Consider the following 6,887-nt stretch of genomic DNA (forward strand, 5'->3'; position numbering starts at 1 on the left):
AAGGTAAAACTCAGTCGTTCTGCCCCTGAACAAGCCAGTTAACCCACTGTTCCCTAGTAGGCTGTCATTGTAAATAAAAATTTGTTCTTAACTGACTTGCCGAATTAAATAAAGGTAAAAAATTCTCTCCATCCTAAGGCAAAATGGGTAGAATTTAAGGAAATTAGCTTAAAATAGCAACAACAAAAAATCTCTGCCCCATGTCTAAAAGTAATCTGCACCCCACGGTCATGTTGTCAACAAGGAAACGTGATTCATAGTTCAGAAACATACAACATCTCTTTTCCATAAGATATGTTTGAATTTTCAAACTAGTTTTCATTGGGAAGGCAGATAAAGCCTTTTTATCAAAAGTAATCACGTTTGTATGTGAAAAGACGGAATTGTACTCATCACTCCACGTTCTTATTTAATTCACTTTTGTTTTGAGACAACTTCGCCTTCGGACAAAATGGGGAACCTAGCTCACGCCCTGGGGGCAGCCTGGTTCCAAAACGAATGCAATAGACACTAACCCCTTTGACCCGGGGCATGCACTGGACATTAATAGAATTCCCTCACTGGTATTTTGACCACCTGATCTGATTGGTCAAAATACCAATGATTGTCAAAACGCAGCCTAACATACTGAATCTGATTTCAAGTAATTAAGGGCTCAATTTAAGATTCTGATCATTTGATTCAGCTGAACCTGCTGTGTTAGTACTGGGTGGAATAAAAGCCTGCACACCATGAGGATGGGCTGTCTAGAACAGGAGTTGAAGGCCCCTGATATACTGTTATTAACTGCCAGACGTTATTAAGCAGTTGAGGAAACTATCATTATAAAATGCATTGTACATATTTGACGTATTTTGGCATTGCCTTGGGACGATAACAACTCTTGATCCAATACATTTTAAAGGTGCTTTAAACAACTCAGTCTGTGCTCACAAAGTAGTTTTATCATCACAGACAAGAATTTGATCTGAGACACCCCAGCGCTTTGGCTCACGTCAGCATTTTCTTTACATGATTCAATCCATTCATATGTCAGCCAGTAAAAATCTAAATCTGGATATGAGAGGTGGGGTCAAGCTGTGTCATGGATCCACATGACAACCAAGAATGGCTAATTAAGGTTTTATTTTCCAGGTCACATATCTCGCTGTAAATCTATTATGGTGTCAGCAATGTGAGGACCTTATGGTTGACTAATAAGGTCAAAATTATGTGCTGGCCTGTATCAGATCTCTCTGTGGTCTACAGTATAGGTATGATGTCTTCACTTTTCAGGATACAGTGTGAAGTTAATGAAGGGATAAATGTAATATTTACAAGGATAAACACTTTGTAGTCCAAATTATTACTCCCTGTCAGTGACCTCCAACCATGGCCATGTTCCAAAACTGGGTGTCAGAAATACATGCAGCCTGAGGTCGTTTAGGATTGCTCTATGACCCTCCGTCATAGAGATGGTATCAAACCACATCTTCTGAACTGTTATTGAAACTCCAATTTGATCCCATACAGTCCATAGCAGAGTTACCAAAGCCACAGATAATGTACAAGGGCAACAGATAATGTACAAGGGAAACAGATAATGTACTAGCCCAATATGGACATGTTCAGAAATGGTTGTGTCAGAAATAATCCCAGCTTCCACAGCAATATATCTAAGTTAATTTGGCATTGCTTTATTGCTTCATCAGCAGAGCTGCTTCCATTTGAGCCGTGCACCAGAGGATATGACCATATATGATATAGATTGTAGGAAGACACAGTCAAGTCCATAACAGAGAACATAAATAAAACTGGGAATCCCACAACCTCCCTTCAGCTGCAGCTGTTGGAACACAAGTGTCTCTGGGGGAGCAGGGGACTCTTCCTAGCCAAGCATTTTGAAGAGTCAGGACAAGTGACAGTCCAATCCACTAGATCAGGTATTCCCACAAGGGGTATGCACAATGTCGTCGGGGGTGCGCCAAATAAAAACATGATTCACATCAACAACAAAAATAATGAATCATTATTATTATTATTATTATTTTAAATCTTCACATTTTCTAACAGTCCATTTATATTTTCCAACGGGGCTATACATTTGGCATTTTTCTCGCCTGAGTAGCCTCGTTTCACTGCCAAAAATAAAATTGAACCGTCTAGTGTTCAGCAAAAAAGCAAAACAATGTCAACAGTTCATATGTAGCCAAACGTACGCCCTTTGTTAAATTTTCGGCTAAAATGACATACCCAAATCTAACTGCCTGTAGCTCAGGACCTGAAGCAAGGATATGCATATTCGGAATAGCATTTGAATGGAAACACTTTGAAGTTTGTGGAAGTGTTAAATTAATGTAGGAAAATATAACACATTAGATCTGGTCAAAGATAATACAAAGAAAAAAACGTATTTTTTATTTTTTTGTTTTTTTATTTTTCTGTACCATCATCTTTGAAATGCAAGAGAAAGGACATAATGTATTATTAAAGCCCAGGCGCAATTTAGATTTTGGCCACTATATGGCAGCAGTGTATGTGCACAGTTTTAGACTGACCCAATGAACCATTGCATTTCTGTTCAAAATGTTGTATCAAGTCTGCCCAAATGTGCCTAATTGGTTTATTAATACATTTTCAAGTTCATACCTATGCATTCTCCTCAAACTATAGCATGGTATTATTTCACTGTAATAGCTTCTGTAAATTGGACAGTGCTGCCCATATCAGATATGTATGTCCTGGGATTTTTTGTTTGTTACTAATCACATTAGCGCACGTTAGCTCAACCGTCCTGCGGGGGGGACACCGATCCTGTAGAGCAGGTTGCTCGTGTTGGTATCTGTACTGATGGCGCAAAAGCCATGACAGCGAGACATAGTGGAGTGGTAACATGTGTGTATGCAGTTGCTCCCGACGCCACTTGGGTACACCGCAGCATCCACCGAGAGGCTCTTGCTGCCAAAGGGAATGTCTGACAGCTTGAAAGATGTTTTGGACACTACAGTGAAAATGGTTAACTTTGTGAAAGCAAGGCCCCTGAACTCTCTTGTATTTTCTGCATTATGCAATGGTATGGGCAGCGACCATGTTACGCTTTTACAACATACAGAGGTGCGCTGGTTATCAAGGGGCAAAGTATCGACACGTTTTTTTAAAAATTGAGAGACAAGCTTTTTCTTTACTGACCATTATTTTTACTTGTCTGACCTTGTCTGCATAATGACGAGTTTCTCACACGACTGGCCTATCTGGGTGATGTTTTTTCTCGCATGAATGATCTGAATCTAGGATTACAGGGACTCTCCGCAACTATATTTAATGTGCGGGACAAAATTGAGGCTATGATTAAGAAGTTGGAGCTCTTCTCTGTCTGCATTAACAAGGACAACACACAGGTCATTCCATCATTGTATGATTTTTTGTGTGCAAATGAACGCAAGCTTACAGACAATGTCAAATGTAATTTAGCGAAGCACCTGAATGAGTTGAGTGCGCAATTACGCAGGTACTTTCCCGAAACGGATGACACAAATAACTGGATTCGTTATCCCTTTCATGCCCTGCCTCCAGTCCACTTACCGATATCTGAACAAGAGAGCCTCATCGAAATTGTAGCAAGCGGTTATGTGAAAATTTAATTTAATCAGAAGCCACTGCCAGATATCTGGATAGGGCTGCGCTCAGAGTATCCTGCCTTGGCAAAACGGCTGTTAAGACACTGATGCCCTTTGCAACCACGTACCTGTGAGAGTGGATTCTCGGCCCTCACTAGCATGAAAACTAAATACAGGAACAGACTGTGGGTGGAAAATGATTTAAGACTGAGACTCTCTCCAATACAACCCAACATTGCAGAGTTATGTGCATCCTTTCAAGCACACCCTTCTCAATAACCTGTGGTGAGTTATTCACAATTTTCAATTAACAATAAGGTTTTGTATGTAAGATGGTTAAATAAAGAGCAAAATGATTGATTATTGCTATATTATTATTTGTGCCCTTGTCCTATAAGATCTCTTTGTCACTTCCCACGAGCCGGGTTGTGACAAAAACTCACACTCATTCTTGTGTTTAATAAATGTATCGTATATTGTGTGTGTGGCAGGCTTACAATGATGGCAAAAAACAACATTTGAGAGTGCGCTGACCCTGGTGCTAGAGGGGGTGCACATTTTCAGTCACATCCAGGTTAATGTCAAGCCCTGCATGTTTTTTTCAAACGTCTCATGGAATGTAGTCATACATTGAACACCTCTGACTGGCTGCTACTGTAAGCTGAATGATAGAACAGCTATTTCCATGTTAAAATGTTATGGGATGCATCTTCTCCATTGTTTTTTGATGGTAGGCCACTCTGGTAGGCCAACATTATGATCCAATAGCCACAGTAGTCTACTTGGCCACTGTTAAAACTGTAACTTAAAGCGGGTACAGCCTGTTCACAGTAAAACTGTAACTTAAAGCGGGTACAGCCTGTTCACAGTAAAACTGTAACTTAAAGCGGGTACAGCCTGTTCACAGTAAAACTGTAACTTAAAGCGGGTACAGCCTGTTCACAGTAAAACTGTAACTTAAAGCGGGTACAGCCTGTTCACAGTAAAACTGTAACTTAAAGCGGGTACAGCCTGTTCACAGTAAAACTGTAACTTAAAGCGGGTACAGCCTGTTCACAGTAAAACTGTAACTTAAAGCGGGTACAGCCTGTTCACAGTAAAACTGTAACTTAAAGCGGGTACAGCCTGTTCACAGTAAAACTGTAACTTAAAGCGGGTACAGCCTGTTCACAGTAAAACTGTAACTTAAAGCGGGTACAGCCTGTTCACAGTAAAACTGTAACTTAAAGCGGGTACAGCCTGTTCACAGTAAAACTGTAACTTAAAGCGGGTACAGCCTGTTCACAGTAAACGTGCGCTGGAAGTTGCACTGAATTTTCATCATGTTCAAGTTTGCAATCAGCAGACCTGAAATTTGCTCAGTGCCAAAAGGAAACATTGGCTGGCATCGTTTCCAAATGCAAACGTTTTAGCATTTGTGGCACAAATCCCATTCTTGTCATGACACAGACATTAGCATTTTTCACGCATCATGTTCAATTCAGCGATAAGGGACTTTGTTGAGCATCACAATACATTTTTGATACTTTCAAATTATTTGGAAATGTGAAAAATGCTAATATCGGCCCCATGACTTTGTGTCACAAATGCTAAAACGTTAGCATCTGGAAACAGTGCCATGGAAACTAAACCCAAGCATACATTGCTGTCATACCTTGTCCATAGACTGCTTACTGGGTATGGAAACCTGTGTCATTTTGCAATTTGGGTGAACTATCCTAAACATCAATCCAGGCGTTCTGAGATCTGGCATTCATCTGCAATGTAGTCAGCGTGGAGGGTGCCCATTGTGTGTAGCCTTTCCTGCAGTCAAATTACCAAATCGCCCTGTAGTGCCCTCATGGGTGGAATGGTATTTATACATTTTCATAATTAAAGTCGAAAGTTTACATACACTTAGGCTGGAGTAATTAAAACTAGTTTTTCAACCACTCCACAAATTTCTTGTTAACAAACTATAGTTTTTGCATGTCGGTTAGGACATCTACTTTGTGCATGACACAAGTAATTTTTCCAACAGTTGTTTGTAGACAGATTATTTCACTTATAATTCACTGTATCACAATTCCAGAGGTTCAGAAGTTTACATACACTGAGTTGACTGTGCCTTTAAACAGCTTGCAAAATTCCAGAAAATGATGTCATGGCTTTAGAAGCTTCTGATAGGCTAACTGACATCATTTGATTCAATTGGAGGTATACCTGTGGATGTATTTCAATGCCTACCTTCAAACTCAGTGCCTCTTTGCTTGACATCATGGGAAAATCAAAAGAAATCAGCCAAGACCTCAGAAAAAAAGTGTAGACCTCCACAAGTCTGGTTCATTCGTCAATTTCCAAACGCCTGAAGGTACCACGTTCATCTGTACAAACAATAGTACGCAAGTATAAACACCATGGGACCACGCAGCCGTCATACCGCTCAGGAAGGAGACGCGTTCTGTCTCCTAGAGATGAACGTACTTTGGTGTGAAAAGTGCAAATCAAACCCAGAACAACAGGAAATGACCTTGTGAAGATTCTGGAGGAAACAGGTACAAAGTATCTATATCCACAGTGAAACGAGTCCCCTATCGACATAACCTGAAAGGCCGCTCAGCAAGGAAGAAGCCACTGCTCCAAAACCGCCATAAAAAAGCCAGACTATGGTTTGCAACTGCACATGGGGACAAAGATCGTACTTTTTGGAGAAATATCCTCTGGTCTGATGAAACAGAAATAGAACTGTTTGGCCATAATTACCATCGTTATGTTTGGAGGAGAAAGGGGGATGCTTGCAAGGCGAAGAACACCATCCCAATTGTGAAGCACGGGGGTGGCAGCATCATGTCGTGGAGGTGCTTTGCTGCAGGAGGGACTGGTGCACTTCACAAAATAGATGGCATCATGAGGGAGAAAAAAAATGAAAAAATTATGTGGATATATTGAAGCAACATCTCAAGACATCAGTCAGGAAGTTAAAGCTTGGTCGCAAATGGGTATTTCAAATGGACAATGACCCCAAGCATACTTCCAAAGTTGTGGCAAAATGGCTTAAGCACAACAAAGTCAAGGTATTGGATTGGCCATCACAGAGCCCTGACCTCAATCCTATAGAAAAATTGTGGGCAGAACTGGAAAAGCGTGCGCGAGCAAGGAGACCTACAACCCTACTCAGTTCCACCAGCTCTGTCAGGAGGAATGGGCCAAAATTCACCCAACTTATTGTGGGTAGCTTGTGAAAGGCTACCCGGAACATTTGACCCAAATTAAACCATTTAAAGGCAATGCTACCAAATACTAATTGAGTGT

The sequence above is a fragment of the Salvelinus namaycush genome, chromosome 2 (assembly GCF_016432855.1).
Source record: "Salvelinus namaycush isolate Seneca chromosome 2, SaNama_1.0, whole genome shotgun sequence".
In the NCBI taxonomy this organism is placed as follows: Eukaryota; Metazoa; Chordata; class Actinopteri; order Salmoniformes; family Salmonidae; genus Salvelinus; species Salvelinus namaycush.